General features: G+C 39.5%; 1 protein-coding gene across 5 annotated transcripts in view; it reads left to right on the forward strand.

Moving 5' to 3' along the window:
* Nucleotides 1–17,797, forward strand: part of mbd5 (methyl-CpG binding domain protein 5) — a 233,744-nt gene that overhangs the window by 701 nt on the left and 215,246 nt on the right. The gene's annotated exons all lie outside the window — the stretch shown is intronic.

Here is a 17,797-nt window from a genome sequence, read left to right on the forward strand (position 1 = left end):
AATATCTGGAGATAGTTTCGGGTAGTGTTTGAGTATATTATGCAGTATTTTTCTCAATGTATTTAAAATGTGAATTATCTGCTAGTCAATATTGAGTCATGTTTTTGCTTTTTCATATTTTACATAATTATAGGCCCGATCCACAGAATGTAGAAGTTAAGTTTTGCATGATGTTCAAGTATTTAAATGTTGAGTTTTTCTCTCACTTCAGTATTATTTTGATAAAATGGAATAGTAGCTTTTTTCAAAAAATTAAATGTACAAAATAGTTAAGTAGTTGTTAAATGGATGCATACATTCAGAGCTTAAATTCTATCCATAGTTAAATACTAAATTAATTTCCTAAAAACATTTATACAAATTTGAAGAGATGGGAACTGTGATGTATGTTGAGTTTACAAGTTCAGCATAGGGCAGCATGTTATTCAATGCTTGGTTTGCAGTTTCTGTTTAATGTTTTGTGCTTTCATTTTTGTTTCATAGCTATAAAAATTCTGACTATATTGTTGGAGAATTTTCTTTAAAATGTTAAATATTTTCCAGTATATGAGGCTGTTGTCCAAAGTCAAGGATCTGCATCTCTCTAGGCTTGTGTTGAACTCTGTTCTATAATTGCATACCATTGTTAACATTTTGAGGATATACTTCGACTGTTTTTATGATTCATATTGCCTGATAGATTCTTCATTGCTTTCTTTGAGAATAATCTGGTTTCAGCAGAATGTACAAGAACCAAATGAATGCTATATGATAGATATGTTTCGATCAGGCAGATTATTGAAGGGCTCTTGACAGTTGACCAGTTTTTCTAACTAATAGAACCAAAATTTTTGTCATCTTCATGTCTCCATCCTAATGTGTTGCCCATCTTGATGACCAGCTCTAATAAGCTGTGACCATTTAACTAGTTTAGCAGTACCCCTGCAAATGAGGCCTGTAATCTTTAATTTTCATATTCTGCATCTACATATTTCATTTGTCCAACTCTATTAAATTTAAATGTTTTATGTATCTGAGCTGCAAGTATTGAATCCACAGAAGCTCTCCTAGTTAATTTGTATTTCTTAATAACCTGATTTGTAGCCTCTTTAGTTCAACTTGTCTATTTCTGGATACCTTGATAACTTTAAAAATACAATTTTTTTGTTTTTATTTCTTTAAGATTGTTGGACACTTTTAGAAAATGGATGTTAGCAATTGACTTGTAGAGTATATGAAAGTATTATTTGTATAGGTGCTTTGCTTTAAAATTTCCTTAACTAAAATAAGTTTAAGTCAAATGGCATTATTTATTGTAGCTTTGGCTGTCCTTTATTGTTCTTACTGGGAAAACGAGTTTCCTTTTATGTTGTGTGTTATCAAAGTTTAGGACTATTTAAAAAAAGAATTGAAACGATTGGCCAGTCTTCAAACTATATCCATAAGTCTTATAGAATAAAATATGCATGGTCTCAATACATATTGTTCCCGAAGTGTTTGGCAGAAGAATATTTTTAAAAAATGGAAATATGTAAAATATTAAATAATTTTGTTCTAAATTAGGGAAGGGGTGAATGTAAATGATCAAGAAGAGTGTTGCTCTTTTGACTTTCAATGCATATCAGAATCAGGTGTAAAATCATATGTTGTGAAATTTGTTTTGCGGCAGTGATATAGTGCAATACACCAAAAAAACTATAAATTGCACTGTGTATACTATATATTTAAAAAAATTAATGAAGTAAGTAGTGCAGAAAGAGAACAAAAAATATAGTGAGGTAGAGTTCATGGGTTGATGTCTTTTCAAAAATCGGATGGTGAAGGGGAAGAAGTTATTCCTAAAATATTGAGTGTGTGTCCTCATGCTCCTGTACCACCACCCTGATGTGTTTAGCCATGGTAGCCATCTCTATGCTATACCAAACATGCCATACATGGCTTACAAATTAAAATTCCTGTTTTGAAATGAGCGTTGTTCAATTTTTTTTGTCATGTTAATTTTACGTTAGTGATACGCTATCTGGCTGCAATAATACTGTTCCTTGGGGTTGGATTGTTACTTTGACTGACTTGCCTTGCAACTAAATCGAGTGTGGTTGTTTAGAACTGATCACTCCCCCACCCCCGCCCATTTAAAGGAAAAAATGTGTTTTACTGTAGAAATGAGTTTTGTGCTTTTGAGTAGAAATCATTTGACACAACAGTTGTATTGCTAAATGGTTTATGATTTGCATGTTGTCTGACTGCCTCAAAGATTTATGAAGGTAAATCAAAATTGCATGTCACCTTTTTAAAAAAAATGTATTACTTGATCAGTTTGCCAAGTTCTTATCTATAAAATTGCATTTGATAATTGTACAAATTTAAAATGATTTAGAGAATATTGGCAAAAGCACACTCTAAGTCTATTTCTCTGAAGATAATCAGAACCGGGTTTAATATCACTGGCATATGTCGTGGAACTTGTTGTTTTGTAGCAGCAGTGCACTCCAGTACATAATAAACATATAAATCTTGGCCGCGGGGGGGAGGGGAGAAGAAGTTGTTCCTGCAGTGTTGAGTGAGTATCTTCAGACTCCTGTATCACCACTTTAATGGTAGCAATGAGAAAAGGACATGTCCTGGACAATGGGGGGTCCATAATGATGGATGTTGCCTTCTTGAGGCATCATCTTTTATGACGGCTGAGTTTACAACTTTCCGCAGCTTTTCCTGATCCTGCAGTTGTCTAACTCTTACATGCCTACATCCAAATTTTGAATGGCTTGCTGATGTACTGAATTGATGTACTGATGTACTTGAGTATTAAGAATTTTCAAAGTCCCTTCTGACATGTGTAGGCAGGAACCTTTATAGAAAAAAAAACTTGATAAAACAGTATCACAGCAACAATTTATTGTGTTGCCAAATGCAAATATTTCACTTTCGCCAATGCCAATGACTGGTGGTCTGGTTGGAAGCATGTTCTGTAAACAGTTTCCATTTGAGAGATACTTTACACAAACAAGATCTTGAGAAACAAGAATCACTTGCTAAAGGTCCATTGAGTTCTTTGTAATAGTACAAGCTCAAACAAAGCAAAATTCCAAATTCAGATTATTAAAGATTGTACTTATTTTTGTGTTTCAAGAGACTGGCTGATTATCTTGACAAAATAGTTACAGAGCTTTTACAAATAATTGGGTTCTAAAACACTGAAAGTTGCTATAATTACAAGCATATATTTTTATAAATATACCCATTATGAAGCAGATCACTGGAGCAAAGTATTTTAAGGTGTAAGGCATGTGGGTGGTTTCTGAAACTCTCCTGTCTTTTATATGAAATGGGCAATATATTAATATTTTGTCACAGAAGACAATTGTTGCGCAGAAAATATGAGCATATTCAATCCTTTGCTAATGTCACCAAAGCAAATGGAAATTAATAGCATCAGTGAAATAAAACTTGACATGTAATGGGACTTTTGGGTGTCTTCTATGTGGAGCATGAACGTGTGGTTCAGAATCATTTTAATTACCTGCTCATAAGATAAACATGAAATTTGTCCTTTTAATGTAATGTGCTTTGTATTTTTTTCTGTCAAAAATCTGCTTAATTAGTATTTCGGCTTATAAAATCAACTTCAGATTTGTTTTGTGTAGTCTTGGAATAATACAAGCAATTAAATCAGAGATAGAAGGAGAAAAGTCTACATTTGTTTGAAAGAAACAGAAATTTTTGTTTCTTGTATGAATGAGTGAAGTTGAATTATTAAATGAATAAATGACATGGCAAGGAAGACTTCAGATTTTGTGTAAATCTCAATAGGAACCATTGTACTGAGAAGTTAAATCTTAAGCAAGGAAATTTGGGGGAAAAAAAAGGGGAAATGCTGGAAGTCCTCAGGTCAACCAGCATCTGTGTAGAAAGAATTGAGAGTTTAGAATAAGTTTTTGGATCAAGCGCATTCTAAGTTGCATGGAGAACAAAAGAGCAAAGGGAATGTCTGTGACAGGTCACCACCAAGGGAATTAACTAGAAGCTCAGGGTCACCTTCGTGGCCTACCACAGTGCTCACTTTTGTTCCACCCTATCCTTCTCTGCAACTTAAACATTTCTGGTTTTATGAATTGTTATTGGCCTGAAACATCAACCGTCTCATCACAGATGACATCTGACCTATGACTATTTTCAGAATTTTCAACTTATAAGTGCCATAGCCACTTACTGCACTGAAGGAATATTTGCAGCCCAGTGTGTTCACTTAGACCAGGGGTTCCCAACCTTTTTTGTGCTGTGGACCAATACCATTAAGTAAGGGGTCTGTGGACCCCAGGTTGGGAACTCCTGATTTAGATGAAAAGTGGCTGCTTAGATTAAATCTGTTTTCTAGCTTTAGGTAGTCAACAAGTGATACTTTATGAATGGTGATCAATGTAATTTTCCATTCTGAGGGTTCTGGCTTCACCTATCAGGGAGTGAATGCTAGAAGGTCCAGTGGGGCTAGTTGCAACGTTTTGATATATGTAGATTATCTACACCTCCTTGTGGTCCCTATATTTATTGCATTTGGGGAGTTACATGACAATTTAAACAATCATTGATTTCAGAATGCACACCCACAGGTCCCTGAAGGCAACGGTTCAGGCAGATATGATGAAGACTACGTGCAGTATATTTGTGTTTATTGACCAAGAAATAGGATACAGGGACATTGAGGTTCTACTGGACAGTAAAGTATTCGTTTGGCCACAGCTGGAGTACATCACCAGGCTGCAGGAAGAATTTGATAGTGCTGCATAAATTGATAAGGGTGTTGCCAGGGCTGGAGGAATATAGTTATGAAGAGAGACTTATTATGGTAGGATTGTTTCCCTTGGAACAAAGAACTGAGGGGAAAAGTGTGGTCTATAAAACTTGAGGGGCCCGAATGGGTTGAAAGGGCAGGATCTATTTTCTTTAGCAGAAAGGACTCGGACCAAATTTGAATAAATTGATAGAAGAGAGAGTAAAACATTCTATTAAGCAGCGAGGTTTGAAGGTGTTTTAAGTATGGTACATAGCACAAAAACAGGTCATTTGACCCAATTAATCCATTCTGGTACTTATTCTTCATTTAGTTTCCTTCCCTAGCACCTCATTCATTCTTTATCTAAAGCTTTTTGTGGAGCTCTCTATTCCCTTCTGTTTCATATGCTTGTCCCACTTCCACTTTAATGTATGTATTTGTACTAATCACTTGAGAATCCTTTCAACCACTTGCTGTGGTAGTGTGATCCACATTATCACTACTTTAGGTACAAGTATTCTTCCATTCCTAATTAGATTTCTTGTTCATCATTTTATAATGGTGGATTTTAATTGTGCGTTTTCCCCCACATTTGGAATTATTTTCTGTGCGTCTACCTGTTAAACCTTCCACTAATTTTAAGACTTCTATAGGATCACTCCTCAGTTGCCTTTTCTCAAAAGATGATCCATTCTCTTCATATTTGTGAAACTAAATATGTACTGTAATGATTAGAAGTATATTCATCAAAACACTCATAGTCTAATCATTCTGTTTGCATTATTTCAGCATGACATCACATTTCTTTTACATAAATTTCTTGGGCAGAAGTCCAGAGATCTTTATAAATACAAATTTGGTCACCTCTGCAATGTTGAAGATGAGGGAGGCAGTCTACCAGAATTCGGTGGTTTCTGAATAAGTGGCTAATTTTATTCACTTTCATTCTCAAGATCTATTTTATCTTTAACATCATAATTGTGTACTTTTATTGCAATGATATGAAATCATAGGTTACCAGGCAATTGACTATCCAGCCAGAAGTAGTTGACTGAAGTCGGTAATGGGGTACTTTTAATGTGGACACAAATAAGGTAAGGGTGACAATGAAAATTAAAATAAATGTTAAATATCACCTGCCTTGTCATGAATGTGTTAGAACTGTAATGTTTGGAAGTCAATATAAACTTTTTCTGGAGTAAGTCTTGGAGCTTGAGGATTGGTGAGCTGGGGTTGGACATTTGGATGCTGCATTTAAGGGGGGGAAAGTTGCCTGGAAATTTTCACACCCTTTCAAATATTGCATAATTGGTTAGTCAAGAGGAATAAGGATGGAAGTACATGCAAGGCAAATGTGAGCAGGAACCTTAGCTGCTGCCCATAAGCGACAGGTATGTACTACTTGCAGCCAGAGTGGATGAATGCAGATGTTATGGGGTAGATTAACTACTGACTATCACCATGATACAATAGGATATTCATGTTGGGCGAGTGACAACGAATGTATTGTGAATGGGACAGTATAGTTCAGGCGAAAGTTGAAAGTTGCTAGTATAAAGGCAAAGAAGAAACTTGAAGGGAAAGGTGGTTATTTGGATCTATGTGGTAACCAATAGGATAAAGAAGAACAATTTGTTTAGAGGCTATAACAAGATGGGATCCAAAGTTAGGGAGAACTAGAAATATAATTATTTCTGGATTGCTGTATAATCCAGATGCCAATTTGGGTAGGATCGTTAATATTGAAGAATTGTATAAAGTGCAAGAAATGGGTGTCAATTTATGGGGCACTAGAGAGTGGTTCTATTTGGATGGGCTCCATTGAATCAGCCTGGTCCTACTGTCTTAGCAAATCAAATATTTAAACTGGATGGCAGGTACTTTAGAATCACTGACATATGTTGTGAAATTTGTTATTTTGCAGCTGCATTATAGTGCAAGACGTAATTACTGTAAGTTGTAAAATAAGTAGTGCAAAAGATGAATACTGAGGTAATTATTCATAAATCTGACAGAAGAAGCTGTTCTTAAAGCTTTATGTGGGTCTTTATTAACTTTTATTAAATGTTGAGTTCCTGATTCTGCCACCCCCTCAAACAATTTGTTTCAGATTCTAGCTACCCTTTGTGTGACAAGAAAAATTCTTAGTTTCCCTCTTTTTTTAAAAAAAAACTCTTACCCTTGCCTTTTCCCTGAAGTTTTAGAACTCTTAGTGGGGAAAAATGTCTATACTCTGTGCCTATCATAATTTTGCACTTGTCAATCGGGTCCTTCCTCTGCTCTTAAGGAAAGCATATACAATTTCTCCTCAAAGTGAAACAACCCATCCCAAGAAATTTTATGAATCTTCCATCCTTCCTATAGTGTGGCAATTGGAATTGCAATAGTACTCCAGTTCAGTGTAACAAAAATGTTATAAAAGCTGTGCCATAACCATTGTAACAAAGGCAGGTATCTCATATGCCTTCCACACCATCTTAAGGTTCTGTACTGTAGTCTTTTGGGATCTCTGGGTATGATGTTATGTGCCTGTAATGCTACCATAAGTAAGTTTTTCATGTATTTGTGCGTATGACAATAAACAGAACTTCGGACTTTGCAGCAAAGTTCCTCCTTTATTAATACTCCCCAGGTAGACCCGTATCTTTTATTATGTAACCCTTATTAGCCTTCTGAAAGTTATCAGGGTTAAATTGCTCTGTCCATTCTACCAACTGATTAATGTCATTCTGATGCCCAAAATAATCCTCATAATCAACAACTCCATTTGCAAACATAACTAATCAAACATCCCATATTCATACCCAAGTTGTTGAAGTACGTAACAAATTGCAAGGGTCCTAGTGCTGATCCTTGTGTGTGCCATCTAATGAAGACTCCAGGCAGAAAAAAATATCTTTATTATCAGCCACTATCTCCTATTACTCGGCCATGTTTGGGTCAAATTTGCCAACTTGCTTTGGATCCTATGGGCTTTACCCTTCGGGATCATTCTCCTCTTTGAGGCGGTATTAAAGGCCATACTGAAGGTCCATGTGGATTACATCAACTGTGTTGCCGGCATCTTGTTGACTCAGATTGGTCAGACAGCGTCTTCCCCAGGCAAAGCCACTCTCTCTCTTTGATTAATCACTCTTTCCATATGTACTTAATCGAGTTTAAATTCGTCCCATTAGCTTCCTTACTACTAATGTTAGGTTTGCAGATCTATTTGGAGGCTTTTAGAGGTTGTAACTTGCAGAATAGTGTATAGAAAAAATTATTGGAAGAAATTTTGAATGCATTTTATTTGTGATAATGTACCAGCATGGCTGAAGTTGATTGGCTAACAGACGGAGAACAGGAGGAATTTGTAGGTCATTTTCAAATTGGGAAAGTGTGACTAGTGGGATCAGTACCAGCAACTCAGCTGCTCAGTCTATAACAGTGATTTGGAATAAGGCATAAAGAATACTGTATCCAAATTTGCTTCAGCTATGAAGCAAAGTAGCACTGTGAACTAGAAGAAAACAAGTTTTTGGGGTCCATTAACCATTAAGGTAAATGATAGGAATATGGCAGATGGAATATAAACTGTAAAAAATGTTATATTTAGTTTGGTAGGGGGAAAGAAAAGCGAAGTATGTTTTTAAATTGAGACATTTTGTACAGAGATCACTGAAATTTAATTTCTAGGTACTACAGGCAGTCCCCAGGTTATGAGGAGGCTCCATTCCAAAAACCTGTTTATAAGTTGGAAATGAACAAAAGCAGTGTGTGGCAGAGGACACGAGGAAATCTGCAGATGCTGGAAATCCATTTACTTAATATATATTTTTATTTTTTCCCCCTTTTTTCTCCCTCTGTCCCCCTCATTATAACTCCTTGCCTTGCCTGCTCTCCACCCTCCAGGCTCCCCTCCCCTCCTCCCTTCTCTCTCTCTCCCCAGGCTTCCCATCCCATGATCCTCTTCCTTCTCCAGCCTGTTATCCCTTCTGCCAATCACCTGTCCAGCTCTTAGAAACACCCCTACCCTCCGTCTTCTCCTATCATTTCGTATCTCCCCCCCCCACTTTCAAATCTCTCTCTATCTCTTCTTTCAGTTAGTCCTGACGAAGGGTCCCGGCCCGAAACATCGACTGTACCTCTTCCTATAGATGCTGCCTGACCTGCTGCGTTCCATCAGCATTTTTTGTGTGTGTGTTGATAGAAGAGGAAGCAGGTCTGGGAAGAATGGTTGTTTGTAGTGAGTGAGTCTGCTCGGCATTTACAATTCTTGATTCAACCCAGCCCCTGATCAGGTGGTGGTGGGGCGCCGGGAAATGCACACAGGAATGTCTTGTATCTACCCAGTAGAAGCCGTCTGCAGCCCCACAGCTGTCAACAAATCCTCACGCTCATTTCCAAATACATATTGATATGTATGGACTGTCCATAACTTGGATGTTCATAACCTGGAGAGTACCTGTACTTAGACTTGTGATGAGTCTTTAATTTCAGTCAATAATCACCCAAATACAACCCATAACTAAACTACTGTCACATACGCTATATCTAGACATTAATGAATACCATGAAACATTATTAATATTAGCTTGAAAAGTTGCTTTAAAATATATGGGAGAATTTGCAATTTTAATTTCTGAAATTTGGGTTATTTGTAGCCCTGGAAGCCCCTGTAACAGCAATTGGGAGGGCAAATAATATATTGGACTGTCTTGCAAGACGATCTGAACATTCTTAGCTTCAATTATATAATCATAAACAAGAGAAAATCTGCAGATGCTGAAAATCTGAGGAACGCGGATTCAGTCCGAAAGGTCAACGGTATTTTTTTCATTCATATTGTGCCTTAGTGAGACCATACCTGGGTATGGTCTGAAATATGTGTGTATATCTGCTATTTTGCAAGATTCAAGTGTACTTGAAATACAGGAAACATTGTGGAAGGTCACCAAATTATCTTGTGAGGATCCTAAGCTGACTAGATCTATGCTGTTAAATTCAGAAGAATGAGATGGAAAGTGAATGTACAATTCTAAGGGACTTGACAAAGCAGCTGCAGAGTTTGGGTTTCCTCTGGTTGTGTTGCCTGGAACTACCAAGCAAGGAGTTAGCAAGAGCTGAAATTCCTACACCCAGAACCTAATGACTCTTGAGAGTTCTTTTCCCAAGAAGACTTGACATTCAATCACTGAGTGTGTTAAAGCCAAAGATGGTTACGTTTTGTGATATTCAGTGATCTAGAGTTACTGCAGGAAATTAGAGCTAAATTAGTAGTTGTTGAATCATGATCTGAGTGGTGGTGGAGTAGCTGGGAGAGGATGAATAATCCTACACCTGCATTTGTTACCTTTGTTCACGTGCAAGGGCTTGAAAGGCCTTTCTGCATTCTTATTGCAGCAACTACACCAAGCTTCAGTGAATCTCTCAAAGTGTAACCCTAAGCTATGGAATGTGCCATTCCACAACATGAGAATAGGACCAATCAGGAGCAATAGTGGAAACGTGTGCATGAAATCAGAGGAGGTAGCAGAGGCACATCATGAATACTTTGCTTCAGTATTCACTAGTGGAAAGGACTTTGGCATTTGTGGGGATGACTTGGCAGTGGACTGAATCGCTTGAGCATATAGACATCAAGAATGTGGATATGCTGGAGCTGTTGACAGATATTAAGTGGGATAAGTCGCTGGGACCTGACGAGCTATATCCCAGGCTACTGTGGGAAGCGAGGGAGGAGATTGCTGAGCCTCTGGCGATTATCTTTCCATCATCAATAGGGATGGGAGAAGTAACAGAGGATTGGAGGGTTGCAAATGTTGTTTCCTTGTTCAATAAAGGAAGTAGGGATAACCCAGGAAATTATAGGCCAATGAGTCTTACTTCAGTGGTGGGCAAGTTGTTGAAGATCTTGAGAGGTAGGATTTATGAGCATTTGGAGAGACTTAATCTGATTAGGGATAGTCAGCATGGCTTTGTCAAGGGCAGGTCAAGCCTTACAAGCCTGACTGAATTCTTTGAAAATGTAACAAAACCCAGTGATGAAGGTAGAGCAGTGGATGTATTGTATATGGATTTCAGTAAGGCATTTGATAAGGTTCCCCATGCCATGCTTATTCAGAAAGTAAGGAGACATGGGATCCAAGGAAGCCTTGCTTTGTGGAACCAGAATTGGCCTGCCTACAGAAGGCAAAGGATAGTTGTAGATGGTTCATATTCTGTTGCAGGACAGTGATCAGTGGTGTTCCACAGGGATCTGTTCTGGGACCCCTCCTCTTTGTGATTTGTATAAATAACCTGGATGAGGAAGTAGAAGGGTGGGCTAGTAAGTTTGATGACACAAAAGTTGGGGCTATTGTAGATGGTCTGGAGGGTTGTCAGAGGTTACAGCGGGACATCAATAAGATGCAGAACTAGGCTGAGAAGTGGCAGATGGAGTTCAACCCAGATAAGTGTGAGGTGTTTCATCTTGGTAGGACAAATTTGAAGACAGTATATAATATTAATGGTAAGACTCTTAGCAATATGGAGGATCAGAGAGATCTTCGGGACAGTCGAAGTTGCTGCACAGGTTGACAGTGTTGTTAAGAAGGTATTTGGTGTGATGGCCTTCAACTGTATTTGGTGTGATGGCCTTCAACTGTGGGATTGAGCTCAAGAGCCCTGAGGTAATGTTACAGCCATATAAGACCTTGGTCAGACCCCACTTGGATTATTGTGTTCAGTTCTGGTCACCTCACTACAGGAAGGATGAGGATACTATGGAGAGAGTGCTGAGGAGATTGACAAGGATTTGCTTGGATTGAAGAGCGTGCATTATGAGATTAGGTTGAACGAACTTGGCTTTTCTCCTTGGAGCAGCAGAAGATGAGAGATGACCTGATAAGTTGTATAAGATGACGAGAGGCATCGATTGTGTGGATGGCCAAAGGCTTTTTCCCAGAGCTGAAATGACTAGCACAAGGGGGCACGGTTTTAAAGTGCTTCGAAGTAGGTACCAGGTGGATGTCAGGTTAGTTGTGCACAGAGAGAGTAGTGGGCACATGGAATGCACTGCCAGTGACGGTGGTAGAGGCAGATACAATAGGGCCTTTTAAGCGTCTCTTAGATAGGTACATGCAGCTTAGAAAAATAGAGGGCTTTTCAGGAGGGAAATTCTAGGCCGTTTCTAGAGTAGGTTACATGATCAGCACAGCATTGTGGGCCGAAGGACCTGTAATGTGCTGTAAATTTTTATGTTCTATTTAGTCATGGACAACACCTTGTCCTGGAAGCCCAGCGATTTTGGGCAGAGTAGGTATCTTACACAAAATTGATAATGTTTCAGTGTCATTGTGTTTCTCTTAGTGGCCTAGAGACACAACTAGTAAGTGCAGAGCTGTTCAACATGTACTTTGACAAAGCCACCTGATTCAGGCGAAGGGTCTTCAACCTGGAACACCAGCTTTCTTTTCTCACAGGTAGATCTTGCTGCGTATTTCTAGCACTTTCAGATTTCCAGTTTCAAAATCCAACTCATTGCTTTCAGAACTTCAGGCATGTTCCAAAAATAGATGAATGACAGTCCCAGACACAATCCAGGCATCTTAAAGGAAGAGAGTGGTGCTCCCGAGATAAGGACCTTCCCATGACTAATCAAGGAAGGCCTTGAGTGTTTAAAAAGTTCTCATGTGAGGTATTCTGGTAAATGACCTTGCACCATACTCTGGGAACCATTTGACTAAATATTTTCTTTCAGGGTTGATCAGTTGGACTTCTCCAACAAGGACCAAACTGCTGTGAGAACTCAGTAGGTCAAGCAGCATCTGCAGGACCAGAAGCTTTGTCCCCACAGGTGCTGTCTGACCCAATGAGTTCCTTCAGCAGGATGGAGATGAGGAGAAACTGTTTTTCCCAGAGAGTGGTGAATCTGTGGAATTCTCTGCCCAGGGAAGCAGTTGAGGCTTCTTCATGAAATATATTTAAGAAACAGATAGGTTTTTACATAGTTAGGAAATTAAGGGTTATGGGGAAAATGCAGACAGATGGAGCTGAGTTTATGGACAGATCAGCCATGATCTTATTGAATGGTGGGGCAGGCTTGATGGGCCGGATGGCCTTCTCCTGCTCCTATTTCTTATGTTCTTTTGTTTGTTGTTCGAAATCTCAGCACCCTTTCTCCTGTCATCAGTCTACTATCTGATTGACCTAAGAATGAAGGACATTGAGGATGAACTTTTCACCTTGTTTCTATAAAGACCTAAGACCACAAAACTATAAGACATAGCAGACTGAGGTCATTTGGCCCATCAGGTCTGCTCTGCCATTCAATCATGGCTGATCCTTCTCAGCCCCACTCCCTGGCCTTCTCCCCACCACCTTTGCTGCCAAGACCAGTCAAAAAGCTATCAGTCTCCACCTTAAGTACACCCAACGACCTGACTTCCACAGCTGACTGGTAACATATACCACAAATTCACCACCCTCTGGCTAAAGAAATTTCTTCACATCTGTTTTAAATGGACGACCCTCTTGTCCTGGGCTCCCCCACCATGGGAAATATCCTTTCCATACCTATTCTGTCTAGGCCTCTCAACATTCGATAGGTTTCAATGAGATTTCCCCCCCCCCCCCCGTCTCATGTGGCACCTTATCGAAGGTCTTCTGAAAATCCAAATGTACAGCACCCACTGCATCCCCTTTAATCATCCTACTTGTAATCTCCTCAAACAACTCCAACAGGTTCATCAGGCAAGATTTTCCCTGTCTTGTCCTGTGTCACCCAGGTACTCCAAAACCTCATTCTTTACAATTGACTCCAACATCTCAACCATTGAGGTCAGGCTTTGTAATTTCTTTTCTGTTGCCTCCCTCCTTTCTTAGAGTGCAGTGACATTTGCAGTTCTCCAGTCCCCTGGAAACATGCCTGAGTCCAACGATTCTTGTAAGATTATTATTAATGCCTGCACAATCTCTACTTCTACCTCTTTCAGAACCCTAGGGTGTAGTTCATCTGGTCCAGGTGACTTGTGTACCTTTAGGTCTTTCAGTTTTTTGAGTACCTTTTCCCTTGTAATAGTAACTGCACTCACTTCTCTTCCCTCACACCCTTCAACATCTAGCACATTGCTAGTATCTTCCACAGTGAAGACTGATACAAAATACTTACTTAGTTCATCTGCCATCTCCTTATTCCCTGATATTATTTCTCTGGCCTCATTTTCTAGTGGTCCTATATCCACTCTAATCTCTTTTATTTTTTTATATATACTTGAAAAGATTTTTCTCTCCACCTTGATAGTGTTTGTTTGCTTGCTTGCTTTCATGTTTCATCTTTTCCCTCCTAATGACTCTTATAGCTGCTTTCTGTAGGTTTTTAAAATTTCCCATCCTCTATCTTCCCACTAATTTTTGCTTTGCTGTATGCCCTCTCTTTTGCTTTTATATTAGCTTCGTCTTCCCTTGTCAGCCACAGTTGTACTATTTTGCCATTTGAGTATTTCTTTGTTTTTGTAATACATCTATCTTGTACCTTCCTCATTCTTCCTAGAAACTCAAGTCATTGCTGCTCTGCTGCTATCCCTGTCAGTATCTCCTTCCTGTTTACTTTGGCCGACTCCTCTCTCGTACCACTGTGATTTCCGTCACCACTGATATACTGCTACATCAGACTTCACTTTCTCCCTATCAATCCTGAAGTTAAACAGAGCCATGGCACCCCCTCTGCCTACCTTCCTACCCTCCGATACAATGTGTAACCTTGGACATTCACCTCCCAACTGTAGCCATTGTTCAGCCACGATTCAGTGATAGCCACCATATCATACTCGACAATCTAAAAGTGCAACAAGATCATCCACCTTATTTCTTATCTCAATGACTGGAGTATGTAACTTTGAATTTGCTTTTTTTGATTCTGCATCCCTAATGCACCGATACTCTCCCTGCTGGCTGCAGTTTTGTCCTATCATCTGCCTGCCCTTCCGGACAGTCTGATTTCACGCTGCCTTTGCTTTTCTTCACCATCTGTCCTATCCTGAGTGCCTTCACTCTGGTTCCCAACCCCCTTCCCCCGCCAAATTAGTTTAAACCCTCCCCAACAACTTTTAACAAACCTGCCTGCAAGAACATTGGTTCCCTTCGGGTTCAGGTGCACCCTGTCCCTTTTGTACAGGTAATACCTCCCCCAGAAGTGATCCCAATAATCCAAGAACCTGAAGCCCTTCCCCCAGCACCAACTGCTCAGCCACACATTAATCTACCGAATCATCCTGTTTCTACTCTCACTGGCATGCGGCACAGGTAGCAATCTAGAAATTACGACAGAGGAGGTCATGCTTCTCAGTTTTCTGCGTAGGTCTAAATTCTCTCTTTAGGACCTCTGCTTTTCTTTCCATGTCATTGCTTCCAATATGTGCCAAGGGATCTGGCTGCTCTGCCTCTCTCTCCAAAACGCTGTGAACGTGATCCAAGACGTCCCTGAGCGTGGAACCTGGAAGCAACGTGCCATCAGGGTATCCTGTTCACGTGCACAGAATCTCTTGTCTGTTCCCCTGACAGCTGAGTCCCCTATCAGTACGGTTCCCCTCTTTTCCCTCCTTCCCTTCTGCACCACGGCCCTATGCTCTGTGCTAGTAACCCAGTCTCTGTGGCATTCCCCTGGGAGGTCAACCCATACAACATTATCCAAAACGGTATACTTATTGAGTGAAATGACCACAGAGGTGCTCTGTGCTAACTACCTATTTACCTTCCATTCCTTCTCCTAACAGCCACCCAGCTACCCGCCTCCTCCAACTTAGGAGTGACTACTTTCCTGCAACTCCGATCGATGATCTTCTCACTTTCCTGTACAAGCTGAAGGTCAAGCATTTGCTGCTGCAGATCTCCAACACTGCCTTCAAGGAGCTGCAGCTGGATCCGCTTCACGCAGATGTAGTTCCCTGGGTCTCCCAGGACTCTAACATCTGGCATGAAGAACACACAACGGCCATTTAAACTACACTAAGTACCCCTGACACATGTACATCATCTCTCTCCAGATGCAGTCCATCTAAAATCTCTTTCTTCCCCCCCCCCCCCCACCCCCCAGTATAACACTTGGCCTACTGCTACAATAGGAGCATCAGAATAGGGGATCGATCTGCACTTCCAAGAGCACCTTGCACATGATTACCAGGAACTTTGTGGTATTGAGAGATTGTTTTGTATTGACTAGTATTCCAGGTCATGGTTCATGACACAGCTTTTGTGTATGATATTTCTACACCTTTCATTTATCAGACCTGGTGGTGAAGTTGACAGAAGAATGTTTGGATCATAAATATTTCATCTGATCTTGTTATTTCTCTGATTATTCCTGGTGGATATTCTTTGCACACTTAATAGTGTGTTTATCTCTACGATGTGTAAAGAGCTCGATGCTGTAATAAAGTATGGTTTAACCAAGATTACATAAGAATTCAGCATTTCTCCATTTTTGATTCTGTTCCTCTTGTAATAATTCCCAGTGCTTGATTATGTCTTCAAAAGTTCTTTTAAACTGTGGTAGAACTTTGAGCATTAATGTATTTTGTATGATAAGATTCTTGTTGTATTTCAGATGCAACCCCAAATTTGAATTATAACTTACCTCCCAATTCTTTGTACCATCACTTATTTCCTTGTTATTCTTTATCTCTGAAATTCATGATTCTTTCTGTAGTTTGTTGTGGTCTGCCAAATTTCATCCCCACAACCAACCCCAAATTTCATATGATCTGTAAAGTTAAACTTGTGTTTTGATTAATAAGTCTAATTCATGAATGTAATTTACACGAATAAACATGGTCCAGGATGATTGGTAGGGCTACTACCCTACATCCATTGCAAATGCTTACCCTTTATTCCAAATTTCTGATAATGGCAGAAGCCCTCATTATCAGCGTTTTAAAAACTACTTGAATCAAAATTTGGAGAGCTGTGGACCAAAGGCTCGAAGATGGGATTAATCTAAATAATCCACTTTTTGTGAGATGAACAAAATGACTTTCTCCTGAGCTATATGTTTCAAAGATCTGGTTCCCTGAGAGAGAAAATGGTTTCCAGCTTTCATACTACCAATTCCTTAGATTCGTGTTGCTTGTTTATTCAACAGCTGCTATCTGGGGGGAGGGAAATCCCAAATTAACATGTTTTCCTCCAAACTAAATTCTCCAACTAATCCTGGTATTCCTAACTGAATCCTGACACTGATAAATCTCACTTGTATCTGATAATCTAAACCATAGCAGTGCTCCAGCTAAAGTCCAATGGTTTGTGCAATTCTAGACCGACCTCCTTGATTTTGCATTCAATGTCTTGCTCACTGAAAACTACTACTCTGTATTTCTTCTTGACTATTTTGTTCATCTTTGCTACCTTAAATCTCTGTGTACGCTTTCCAAATTCTCTTTTGCTCAAGATTGTTCAGCACGTATATATTTTGTATTTCTTTGCTTTGTTTGGCCTTTCCATCTTTGTACTTCTCCAGTCCATTTCCATTTGCTTCTGGTGCATAACTGACTGGTTAATATGTCCCTGCAAACTAGCTTCAAAATCAAAACCTGGCTGTATGGTTGACAATGTGTAAAATATACCCTGAAAAACAAAAAGCCCAGCGTTCTGTCTTGAGGAGCTCTACTGCAAGTTTTCAGCCATCGCCATGGATCCAGTTTTGTATTTCACTTGCCACTTTCCATTTAAAGCCCAGATTTAATTTTAATGGCTAGTAAAGCAAGTCGGACCTGGCAGATGCATATTAATGGAATAAAGGTAACATGTACAATATGCTGGAGGAACTCAGCAAGTCAGGCAACATCTATAGAGGGGAATAAGTGGGATGAGCAGGGAGAAAGGAAGGACAACATAGATTGGGAGACAAAGTGGTCCCCCAATTATGCCAGATACTGTATCCAGTACTCCCATGTAACCTATTTTACATTGGTATGATCCAATGTAGATTGTGGGACCACTTTGTTGTGCACCCCTGTTCCATCTGCAAAAAGTAGGACTTCCCAATGGCCAACCATTTTAATTTCTCTTCCCATTCCAACATGTCAGTCCATG

The sequence above is a fragment of the Mobula birostris genome, chromosome 5, assembly GCF_030028105.1.
Source record: "Mobula birostris isolate sMobBir1 chromosome 5, sMobBir1.hap1, whole genome shotgun sequence".
NCBI lineage: Eukaryota > Metazoa > Chordata > Chondrichthyes > Myliobatiformes > Myliobatidae > Mobula > Mobula birostris.